This window comes from Ptychodera flava, chromosome 15 (assembly GCF_041260155.1).
Source record: "Ptychodera flava strain L36383 chromosome 15, AS_Pfla_20210202, whole genome shotgun sequence".
NCBI lineage: Eukaryota > Metazoa > Hemichordata > Enteropneusta > Ptychoderidae > Ptychodera > Ptychodera flava.
The window spans coordinates 88,690-101,580 of record NC_091942.1 but is presented as its reverse complement, the minus strand read 5'-3'; the positions used below and the strand labels follow the sequence as shown (position 1 = coordinate 101,580).

The 12,891-nt window shown below is 35.5% G+C and overlaps 1 non-coding gene across 1 annotated transcript; it reads right to left on the bottom strand.

The window, feature by feature from the left end:
* Nucleotides 1-124: 124 nt before the first annotated feature.
* LOC139152411 (U2 spliceosomal RNA) lies at nucleotides 125-315 on the bottom strand. Its single transcript, XR_011556629.1, has one exon. It is a non-coding gene; the product is annotated as a U2 spliceosomal RNA (small nuclear RNA).
* Between the last annotated feature and the right edge of the window lie 12,576 nt (nucleotides 316-12,891).

Here is a 12,891-nt window from a genome sequence, read left to right as displayed (position 1 = left end):
TTTATAAAGGGAAGAGAATACATTAATTATGAGATGATCAATAACAACATTGTCATGTGTAATTTTTTAATTTATCAAATACACATTGATTATGGCGTACTTTTTTTTTCAATTTTTTTCTTTTTTCTAGTGTACCGTTCCCGGAGGTACTGCAATACCGGGTCGACCCGTGGCCAGGACGGAGCATGCCCCTATTCCATGGCCTATTTCCAAAAATCAGTTAAATATCGAGCTGCTCGGTGAGCAGCGTATCAGATATTAAGCTGATAAGAACAGATACTACACATGATCTTAGCCAAAAGGCCGAGGAGCGATCTGGCGTACTTTTAAGTTTGTCCTCTCAAAGTTTGGTTACCTAGAAGACTATAGATCTATAAATAGCCAGTCTTATCGTCTCGTGTACCATGATTTGATGACGTATTTTGAAGGATGTCCACTTAAAGGTTGGTTGCCTAGGAGACTATAAATCTAACAATAGCCAAAATTCTCGTCTCATGTACCACCATAGTTCAAAATGTACTTTAAAAATGCTTATTCATTTGCTTGCCATGGATATAGGGACAAATGAAAATACCTTTCACCGAGTGATACGTAAAACGCATCGAGTGATAAAATAGTTATTCCCACAGAGTCTCCACTTATGTATTTCACAATAATGTATCACAGTAAACTATGTTCACTGTTCCACTGAAAACAGTGCCAGGTAAGGAATTGTTAGATCTTTAGTTTAAATTCTATTGATCTCAGCGGTTTTCGCTGTGAATGTCTACATACTTCTCGTTGCACAAGTTTTACAAAGCTACCTTCATCGAAAAAAACTATTGAAGCGCATGGAGTGTACGTGTGTTTCATGCATAGTGTAAGCTGAGTATAATTAGATTTCGCTGAATGAAACGTGCACTAGCAACACTTGCCACTTAAACTAACTTTAAACTCGTCGCGACCATCATGGTACACAGCAAAGGAAGATTTGTTTGTGTGGTAGATGCAATGTGTATTAATATAATAAAGCTTTCAAGCAAAACTGTGGCTCTACTGATATTAGCAAATTTGTTTGTAAAAAGAGCAACACTGACTTTCGTGCTTGTCCCGAAACATGGGACCTCTAGCTTTGGGTGCAGGCTATAAATCATGCGCAGATCGATCTATGGAATAAACCACAGTTTCTACCAACAGTGTCGTGAACGACAAATCTGCGTCAAAAATTCAGAGAATTTCCTTTGTGTGATATGATAAACGTAGCCTGCTTCAATCTCAACAATAGTGTCAATGACACTGTGCTCCCATTTTACAGAGATACCAAATACTAATACACACATGACATTGCATTCTTACAGGATGATTACTAAGAAAATTCCATTGCAAGTCCAAATTAATCTTATACCCCAGCAATATGAAATGCTCCATCTCATAATGACTTTTACACATCTGACAGAAAACAACCCTAGGATCACGACTATCATGTTTTAAAGCAATCCAACAAATACTTTGGGACAAAATAATTTTTAGACAAAAAAATGTGAAAAATTGCCCTTAAATACAAATATGAAAATTTCACCACAATTTGAACAAATCTGACACAGGCCAACCCTAGGATCATACATACAAGTTTTCAAGGCAATGGGATGAGCGCTTTCAGAAAAGAAGATTTTTTGACCAGAAAATCGCCAAAAAAAAAACTTTCAAAATTTCACCCCAATTTGAAGAAATGCAACTAAAATGACTATAAAGAGCCTGCATACCACGTTTCAACCAAATCTGGCCAGTGGTTACAGAGTTTTAGCAATTTGCAGGATTTTTCCTTTTTTCCCCTCATTTTTGATTTTGACATGTCCATTTCAACAAATTCACATCTCCACCCCTGGGTGCACCTGTCCACCAAATACTGAGATGGTAGGTGCTGCGGTTTAGGAGTTATTAATGTGGACGGACATACATCCGCACATACTAACTAACATACATACATACATACATACATACATACATACATACATACATACATACATACATACATACATACATACATACATACATACATACATACATACATACATACATACATACATACATACATACATACATACATACATACATACATACATACATACATACATACATACATACATACGTACTTACATGCAGACATACCTACATATATATATACATACGTACACACATACATGTATTTTTACAGCTTTTAACCTCCACCAGCTGACCAACCTATGAATATCAGCTTGTTCAACTTGATACTACTGCTTATATTAATATTAACAAAAGTTAATTTCATTCTAATTAAAGTAAACATACCCTGCTTAACAAGATTACGTCATAAAAAACAGCATATCTGTCAGGTTATAAAGAAACTTCCATCGCTTATCTTTATCAGTATTTTCATCCTATTAACCAAGCACATTTTAACTGTCAAATTAACATTGCAAGTAAGTTCTGTTGAATAAGTTGAGCCTGTAGGTACTCAAAGAAAGCACACCGAAGAGACAAATGTTTGCAACTTCAGAAGTTCAAGGTCATCAAAAGCATTATAAGGAATCATGTAACACTTCCATTGCACTGTTTACACAGATTGCATAATTGCTATAAATAGAACATGAATCTTATAGCCCAGCTTTACCATAAAAACCCTATCACTTTGACCACTCTTTTTTTCCTCAGAAAGTAATTTTATTTTATCCTTACTAAGTAGACCATAAATGGAAATTGGAACTTTATCTCTATTTATTTGACCAACCCATCATGACAAACCATTATGAGTAATTTCTTTTAGATAACATACAGATAACAATACATGATGGTACAGAATATGTCAAAGTTGGGATTCAGGAAAGTTGGCTTTACAGGTTTTAAATATCCAAGATGGTAAGCATTTCACTATGAACTGTCAAAAATGTTGAACTTTCTAATAATTCTACACTAAAATTATTTTTGGCTTTGTTGATTTACTAATTATTAAATGGCACCATTTTACAAGTGGTATAGCCACAAACTGATGACGTCAAAATCGCCGTACACAAAACACAGACGCCCCGTAATTGCGGCACTGACTAACTAATAAGGTTAAAATAATATAAATTTGCACTTTCTTCAAATCACTGTCACAATCTCCGACTGCTTAGTTTTTGTATCGGGTGAAGTACAGTGGGGCCAGGAATTGGGGTTAGCTGACCAAATTGTCGGAACGGAGCGAGCGAAGCGAGCGGAGTTCCGACAATTTGGTCAGCTAACCCCAATTTCTGGCTCCCACTGTGCTTCACCCGACACAAAATCAAGCAAATGAAGACCATCACAGAGTTTTAGGGTAAGGGTTAGTTAGTTCATGTGATCGCGGCAATAATTCCGTCTCATTCCGGGTACAATATGTCCCCTCTCACGTTTTATTCATCAAATTTGTTGTCATGTACAAACTGACCCCGACGGCAATGGCCATATTGACCCCTTTTCAATATAGCCGTTGCCAAAGACGGCACCCAGTTACATAACAGAATTCAGCGTTCATTCAAATGCAAATAATAATCAATATGACGGCCAAAAAATCTTTGTATGTTTTCATTTGCATTACTTCTTCTACAGGCCGAAAATCACACCTGTACATTAGTTCAAACTCTGTTATTGATTGGTTTAATTTTTGGTCCACACATTTGTTTTCTTTATCTTCGCAATATGCCTTCCGATAGATTTTTTGCCATGCTGTATTGTGGAAATTTATGAATACACGGATGTAAACAAAAAAAATCTATATTGAATTCAAGTTCCGGAAGTCCAAATACAGCTTGAGTCGACACAGTAACAGACATTTGGTGATTGGAGTCATTGGTCGTGATATTTGTACTTCCTTTTTAATTTCTGTTGACCGGCGTACGTAATGCCAATGCTTTATCGATTTGTTCCTAAAGGTTCCAATATTGTTCCGATGAATGGTAGGGGGCCTATTCTTCGTTGTCCAAGTCTCCTCAGTTCTCTCATTTCACCGCTAATCATTGTCTTCATTTTGTGGATCCTCAAACCTTCGCCCACACCAACACCTTTGAAGGCATGTGGATGCATGCCATGCGAAATTGGATTGGATTGGATTGGATTGGATTCACACCTTCAGACTTATTTCCAACTTATCTTTATGAGTTCATGTGGCGGAGGCGTTTCGGCGATAAAGCTAAGGCATGCTTGTTCAACGTATTTCAATTCTCTGTCCTTCAAGTTTGCAGTCCCCTTCATCGATTAATTGCAACTCTGCACATAACACCATATTATGCCAAATGTTTTGAGACGGTCTAAAACTAACATCACGCCTACATTGACAACTCAGGAGGCTACAGCTGCCGCTGATGTGTGACACTTGGAATGCACAAACCAGACCAAGCTTGTGCTAGTGACAATATATGCACCCTAAATCATTATATTGGCGTCGAATTTCGTTTGCTTCTGTACTTAATTCACTTCGTCGATCGGCGGAATTTTTATAATGTAATTTTCGTGGCATATCCAACGAATTGTTGTTCACGTTTTCATCTACAAAAGCAATGAAATATCGCATTGCATACATGTTGAGTGACGAACCACTTTTATATAAAAGTGTATCCTGTCAAAAACGGAACACACACCTTTCGTATTGTAAAAAAGCAGCAAATGACAAATTCAATAATAAATGTCAAACACAAAGTTTTCAACATATAAAACATCCTAAACAAGTGACAATTTAATACTTAATTGTGCAAATACAACAAATAATATGAAAAATATTCAAAAAATAACAAATCTGCACAACAAACACGACAATGCAGAGAAAAAATAAAGACAGGCAATAAAGCAATCAATGCAGAGGCATAAATTCAATAAAAGAAGGAAATGCGTAAAAGACTTTCAAATCATTACAAGTGAACATTATAAATTCATCAGTTCCTGCTTAGCATTATCATCCTAACGTTTATATGAAACATTGCATCCCTCTCTCGCAACTTGTTCTCGTGGAGTACAGGTTATAGGTAGTGCTTCACATGCTGCAGGTGCTGGGTTCGACCCCCGGTAGCGGTAATAGTTGTTGTGTAAAAAAACGTAACTTAAAAATAACACTTCTCTCCCTTGTCATTAATCAACCGTTGCTTCCACATAGGTATCAGGCTGGCTGAAGAAGACATGGATAGAGTAATAGGATACTTCAAAATGAGGGAAAGGAGTAAAAAATTGGGACCCTTCTTTTCAATCATTTCCCCCTAAGTTTCTCAACCCCCATTCCTAACTCTTACCCCCAAAATAATTTATCGCCCCTTTTAGAACGTAACCTTTGACCTCATTTCCATAAGTAAGCACATCTTTGACGTCATCAGTTTGTGGCTATACCACTTGTAAAATGATGCCAATTAAATTCCTTAAAATCATATTAATTATTTATTTCTGGGTGAATTGATAGGGTTTATACAGTACAAGAGTTACATACAATGCAAGTCAAATTCAGTTAAAACATTACTGTCTAGCATTGCATCCTTCCTATAAATAGCACCTCTGCCTGGAACATTACAATCATAATCTACTCATTCACACAGGCAGTACTTGACTTTGAATTAATGACCTAGTACATTTAACCTGAGTACCAAATTTGAAAGCATGGCAAAAAGTACCACACAATTGGCAAAAAAGTACCACACAATTTGCAAATTTCGCCTTGAGTTCACAGAGTCATCTTCAGGTCACTCCTAGCAACCTGCACACCCAATTAGAAAGAAATGGCATGCACAGTTTCAAAGAAGATTATTTTAAACAAAATGGCACAAAATGGCCAACAATACAAATACGCAAATTTTGCGATAATTTTGATAAATTCTATTTTTAGTTATCACAAGGCACTTGAACGCCAAATTTTAAAGCGATCTGACATTTGTTTAAGAGAAAAAGATTTTCTACTAAAATGGCAAAAAAAGAAAAAATTCATTAAAAATAGAAAGCATCAAATATTGACATCAAATCTACATGTTTATATGAGTTGGGCCTAAGGTAACTGAACACCAAATATGACAATGATTACATGAGCTGTTCCTGAGTTATTGATTTTTGACCATTTTCGCCCGTTTTTCTACCCCATTTATATATCTATGAGACGTATATGTTCATTTTAACATGGCACATCTACACCATATATGGCATCACTACACCAAAAATCAGCTTAATACGTGCAGCGATTTGTGAGGTTTTGCGTTGGACGGACATCCATACATCCATACATACATTCATACATACATACATACATTCATACATACATACATACATACATACATACATACATACATACATACATACATACATACATACATACATACATACATACATACCTACATATATACATACGTACACACATACATTATTTTTTACAGGTTTTAACGTCCACCAGCTGACAAACCTATGAATATCAGCTTGTTCAACTTGATACTACTGCTTATATTAATATAAACAAAAGTTAATTTCATTCTAATTAAAGTAAACATGCCCTGCTTAACAAGATTACGTCATAAAAAACAGCATATCTGTCAGGTTATAAAGAAACTTCCATCGCTTATCTTTATCAGTATTTTCATCCTATTAACCAAGCACATTTTAACTGTCAAATTAACATTGCAAGTAAGTTCTGTTGAATAAGTTGAGCCTGTAGGTACTCAAAGAAAGCACACCGAAGAGACAAATGTTTGCAACTTCAGAAGTTCAAGGTCATCAAAAGCATTATAAGGAATCATGTAACACTTCCATTGCACTGTTTACACAGATTGCATAATTGCTATAAATAGAACATGAATCTTATAGCCCAGCTTTACCATAAAAACCCTATCACTTTGACCACTCTTTTTTTTCCTCAGAAAGTAATTTTATTTTATCCTTACTAAGTAGACCATAAATGGAAATTGGAACTTTATCTCTATTTATTTGACCAACCTATCATGACAAACTATTATGAGTAATTTCTTTTAGATAACATACAGATAACAATACATGATGGTACAGAATATGTCAAAGTTGGGATTCAGGAAAGTTGCCTTTACAGGTTTTAAATATCCAAGATGGTAAGCATTTCACTATGAACTGTCAAAAATGTTGAACTTTCTAATAATTCTACACTAAAATTATTTTGGCTTTGTTGATTTACTAATTAATTAAATTCCTTAAAATCATATTAATTATTTATTTCTGGGTGAATTGATAGGGGTTATACAGTACAAGAGTTACATACAATGCAAGTCAAATTCAGTTAAAACATTACTGTCTAGCATTGCATCATTCCTATAAGTAAAACCTCTGCCTGGAACATTACAATCATAATCTGCTCATTCACACAGGCAGTAATTGACTTTGAATTAATGACCTACTACATTTAACCTGTGTACCAAATTTGAAAGCATGGCAAAAAAAGTACCACACAATTTGCAAATTTCGCCTTGAGTTCACAGAGTCATCTTCAGGTCACTCCTAGCAACCTGCACAACCAATTAGAAAGAAATGGCATGCACAGTTTCAAAGAAGATTATTTTAAACAAAATGGCACAAAATGGCCAACAATACAAATATGCAAATTTTGCCATAATTTTGATAAATTCTATTTTTAGTTATCACAAGGCACTTGCACGCCAAATTTTAAAGCGATCTGACATTTGTTTAAGAGAAAAAGATTTTCTACTAAAATGGCAAAAAAAGAAAAAATTCATTAAAAATAGAAAGCATCAAATATTGACATCAAATCTACATGTTTATATGAGTCGGGCCTAAGGTACCTGAACACCAAATATGACAATGATTACATGAGCAGTTCCTGAGTTATTGATTTTTGACCATTTTCGCCCGTTTTTCTACCCCATTTACATATCTATGAGACGTATATGTTCATTTTAACATGGCACATCTACACCATATATGGCATCACTACACCAAAAATCAGCTTAATACGTTCAGCGGTTTGTGAGGTTTTGCGTTGGACGGACATCCATACATCCATACATACATTCATACATACATTCATACATACATACATACATACATACATACATACATACATACATACATACATACATACATACATACATACATACATACATACATACATACATACATACATACATACATACATACAGACAGACAGACAGACAGACAGACAGACAGACAGACACAGACAGACAGACAGACAGACATCTCACATACAGACTTTTTTCAACCATATAACCTCCCAATTGCCATATATGTATGGCAAATGGAAGCTAATAAAACGTTCGACGCCACGTTTCTCGGCGACCAATGGCAACATTCGTTTGGTTAATGTACAGACTTTCACAACGTGTTATACCAATAAACAAGTCACAAATCGATGCCACAGTCTCCACCAAATTCAATGTTGTTTAAATCTTTCGAACTTTAAGTTTGTCCTCTTAAAGTTTGGTTAACTAGAAGACTTTACATCTATAAATAGCCAGTCTTATCGTCTCGTGTACCATGATTTGATGACGTATTTTGAAGGATGTCCACTTAAAGTTTGCTTGCCCAGGAGACTATAAATCTAACAATAGCCAACATTCTCGTCTCATGTACCACCATGGTTCAAAATGTACTTTAAAAATGCTTATTCATTTGCTTGCCATGAATATAGGGACAAATGAAAATACCTTTCACCGAGTGATACGTAAAACGCATCGAGTGATAAAATAGTTATTCCCACAGAGTCTCCACTTATGTACTTCACAATAATGTATCCTAATAAACTATGTTCACTGTTCCACTGAAAACAGTGCTAGGTAAGGAATTGTTGGATCTTTAGTGTAAATTCTGTTGATCTCAGCGGTTTTCGCTGTGAATGTCTACATACTTCTCGTTGCACAAGTTTTACAAAGCTACCTTTATCGAAAAAAACTATTGAAGCGCATGGAGTGTACGTGTGTTTCATGCATAGTGTAAGCTGAGTATAATTAGATTTCGCTGAATGAAACGTGCACTAGCAACACTTGCCACTTAAACTAACTTTAAACTCGTCGCGACCATCATGGTACACAGCAAAGGAAGATTGCTTTGTGTGGTAGATGCAATGTGTATTAATATAATAAAGCTTTCAAGCAAAACTGTGGCTCTACTGATATTAGCAAATTTGTTTGTAAAAAGAGCAACACTGACTTTCGTGCTTGTCCCGAAACATGGGACCTCTAGCTTTGGGTGCAGGCTATAAATCATGCGCAGATCGATCTATGGAATAAACCACAGTTTCTACCAACAGTGTCGTGAACGACACATCCGCGCCAAAAATTCAGAGAATTTCCTTTGTGTGATATGTAAAACGTATCCTGCTTCAATCTCAACAATAGTGTCAATGACACTGTGCTCCCATTTTACAGAGATACCAAATACTAATACACACATGACATTGCATTCTTACAGGATGATTACTAAGAAAATTCCATTGCAAGTCCAAATTAATCTTATACCCCAGCAATATGAAATGCTCCATCTCATAATGACTTTTACACATCTGACAGAAAACAACCCTAGGATCACGACTATCATGTTTTAAAGCAATCCAACAAATACTTTGGGAGAAAATAATTTTTAGACAAAAATGTGAAAAATTGCCCTTAAATACAAATATGAAAATTTCACCACAATTTGAACAAATCTGACACAGGCCAACCCTAGGATCATACATACAAGTTTTCAAGGCAATGGGATGAGCGCTTTCAGAAAAGAAGATTTTTTGACCAGAAAATCGCCAAAAAATACAACTTTCAAAATTACACCCCAATTTGAAGAAATGCAACTAAAATGACTATAAAGAGCCTGCATACCACGTTTCAACCAAATCTGGCCAGTGGTTACAGAGTTTTAGCAATTTGCAGGATTTTTCCTTTTTTCCCCATCATTTTTGATTTTGACTTGTTCATTTCAACAAATTCACATCTCCACCCCTGGGTGCACCTGTCCACCAAATACTAAGATGGTAGGTGCTGCGGTTTAGGAGTTATTAATGTGGACGGACATACATTCAGGGATAGTACATTTACGGCTCAAAGACGACAAAATTTTGCAACAAAGCGCGTCTTACACCATCTTGGATTGTATTGCAAAATAAATTGACATGCATATGGACACTACAATACAATGTCTGTGTGCCAAGTTTGAGCGAAATCTGTTCAATGACAGTTTGTTATGATTCAAAAACATGAAAAAATCGCAACTTATTGCCATAAAGCTATTATGGTGATAACTGGGAGGGCACATGGTAACACATTTTATGTGCATATATATATATATATATATATATATATATATATATATATATATATATATATATATATATATATATATATATATATATATATATATATATATAAATAACACATTTTATGTACATATATATATATATATATATATATATATATATATATATATATATATATATATATATATATATATATATATATATATATATATTGAGTGATCCAATCCAATATGAACACCTGATGGTCATTTTATGTCATACATTCCATGCAGTACAGGTCATCTGTAGCTTATTTTAAAGGTGACAAAAGATAATTCACCATGAATCAAATTGATTACATCTGATTCTGTCTGTCAATGACTACCTGCTGACCATTTGGTATTGATTTTGGGTCATAATCTATGCTCTATAAAATAGTTATCAATGATTTTGATATAAAAGTTTAAAATGTATGTATTGCCGATAGAGCTATACACTTGCATTGCAGTCATATGCAAAGACCAAAACATTACAGGGATTTTGAAATTTAGAATTAAAATCATGAGTTATCATGGTAGCTTCCTTATTCATCTCTACCGCACGATTAGTGCCATTAATTTCTTACCACAATTATGCCAAAATCAAAATATCTTACAGTTAGATACTGAGTGAGAGACAAAGTTTGGAGTAATATGGTAAACATGCAATAAACTTTTAACACCAGTTCCCACTTATGAAATTTATTAACAAATAAAAAAATAGGCCTTCACTATGCCACTGCTACTACCGTCAGCAAACGTAGTGTGACACGCATACAGAAAATCTTAAGCCAACGTCCAAACGGAACGTAGCAAACTGTATTTAAACGTAACAGTGACTGTATAAAAAACGGCTGCTGCAAGAAAGAGCTCATACTTCAAAACTATATTGATATCAAAGCGATACTTTAGCAACTCTCTGGTTGCCTTCTGCAGAGTGACAGCTTAAAGGCGTCAGCTTACAGAGTACGTTACTAAACTTGTAGGTAAGCATAGTGATATTATTTAAAGTTTGAACATCAAATGGCCCGATCTGAATGTGCAAATACAACAGTGCCGTTAAAGTAGAACGTTTGCCGAATGTTTTCTTCAGTAGAGTTGGCTCGACAGCAAGTGCTACTCTTACCTGTCCGGCAAAACCATGGGAGCTCTGCAGGTGCAGCCAACGTAGCTGTTCATCGAAAAAGCTGTTCCAAGAGCAATTTTTGTGAGGGCGGGGGAACATTTTGTTATTTGAGGGCAGGGGAACTGTTTGTATTTTTTGATGGCAGGGTAACAACATTTTAGATGATGGGGAACTTTTTATATTTTGTGAGGGCAGGGTAATAACATTTAAGCTGATGGGTAACAGATATTTTTTGTGATTGGTCTTGTGTCTGGGCTTGAAATGACGGTGGAGGGGAATTAGGGGGAATTTAAAGTTTTTTAAGGGCAGGGGAAAATCAATGTTTTTCACTGGGCAGGGGAGTTTCAAAAATTACCGTGGGGAAGGGAAGCCGACAAATATGCGGGGAGGGGATAAAAATAACGTTTTAGTAGGGGAGGGGAGACAGAAATTTTTCCTAATGAGGGCACCCTATGAACAGCTAATTAATTACCCTTTACACTTAAAATTAGTCAATTTACATGTATAATTCTATAAAATACATTCTGACATGAAATGCGAACGTGTTAAAAGTGAACTTCTCGTTGGTTGCACCAGGCTGTGGGCCACGTTACTTTGCATTCTCGCTATTCTACAGGCGCAATCCATCGAATTTCAGTGGAAATTATCTTAATGTCTACCACATGTACGGCAACACACTCAAAAGTGGTGAACGGAGCTCCAATAAAATAAACTACTTGCTATGAGGGTACAATTGGTGAAGACTGCATTTGCTGCATTCTGCAGTGGGAATTTCTCGTCGCTACAACCATTTCGCTTTGCTGAACAGAAGCGCCTCCGTTCACCCAGCCAATGGCTGCATTTGGCCCTAAACTATGTTTCATACGTCACAATTTTAAATGGCTCTGCCGGAACAGTCTTCTGATGCCAACTTTGAATAGCAAAAAACGTTTATCGGGCAACAGAGAAGCGCCGACCTATTAGATGGAGAGATACAGTGCTATAATATCGTTTGTGGTCTCCTGACTTCTTGTACGTATGTTTTGTATTTGACGAGAACATAATATTTTAAATAGATACTTTGCTACATTTGCATCATATTGCTAGACAAAATTTCACCAACTTTGAACTTGGCTGATATCTTAATGTTTTCTCTATACAAAGGGGATATGGTGGTTAGAACGGTCGGTTGTTTTGCAAAATTAAAAAAAAGAGAGAAAAATGGTTCTTTGATCACAAAGATTTACGTAGCTTAAATAGTATCAGATAATAATCATAAAATGTACGTTTGAACATAAAAAGTACTCTGAGCTTCAGGAAATTTTACTGTTCTTTGATTCATCTTCACTGTTATGTGATCTTAGAAGTTGCAGGTGTGTATGAAATTATGAAGGAGACAAAATTATCCATAATTCTGATTTGTGGAGGGACTGTGATCGTGTAGAGAAAAACCAAACTCAAACATATTACCCGCACCAATTCAGTTTCCCCTAATATATGACGGGATCTATCTGAGCCATAGA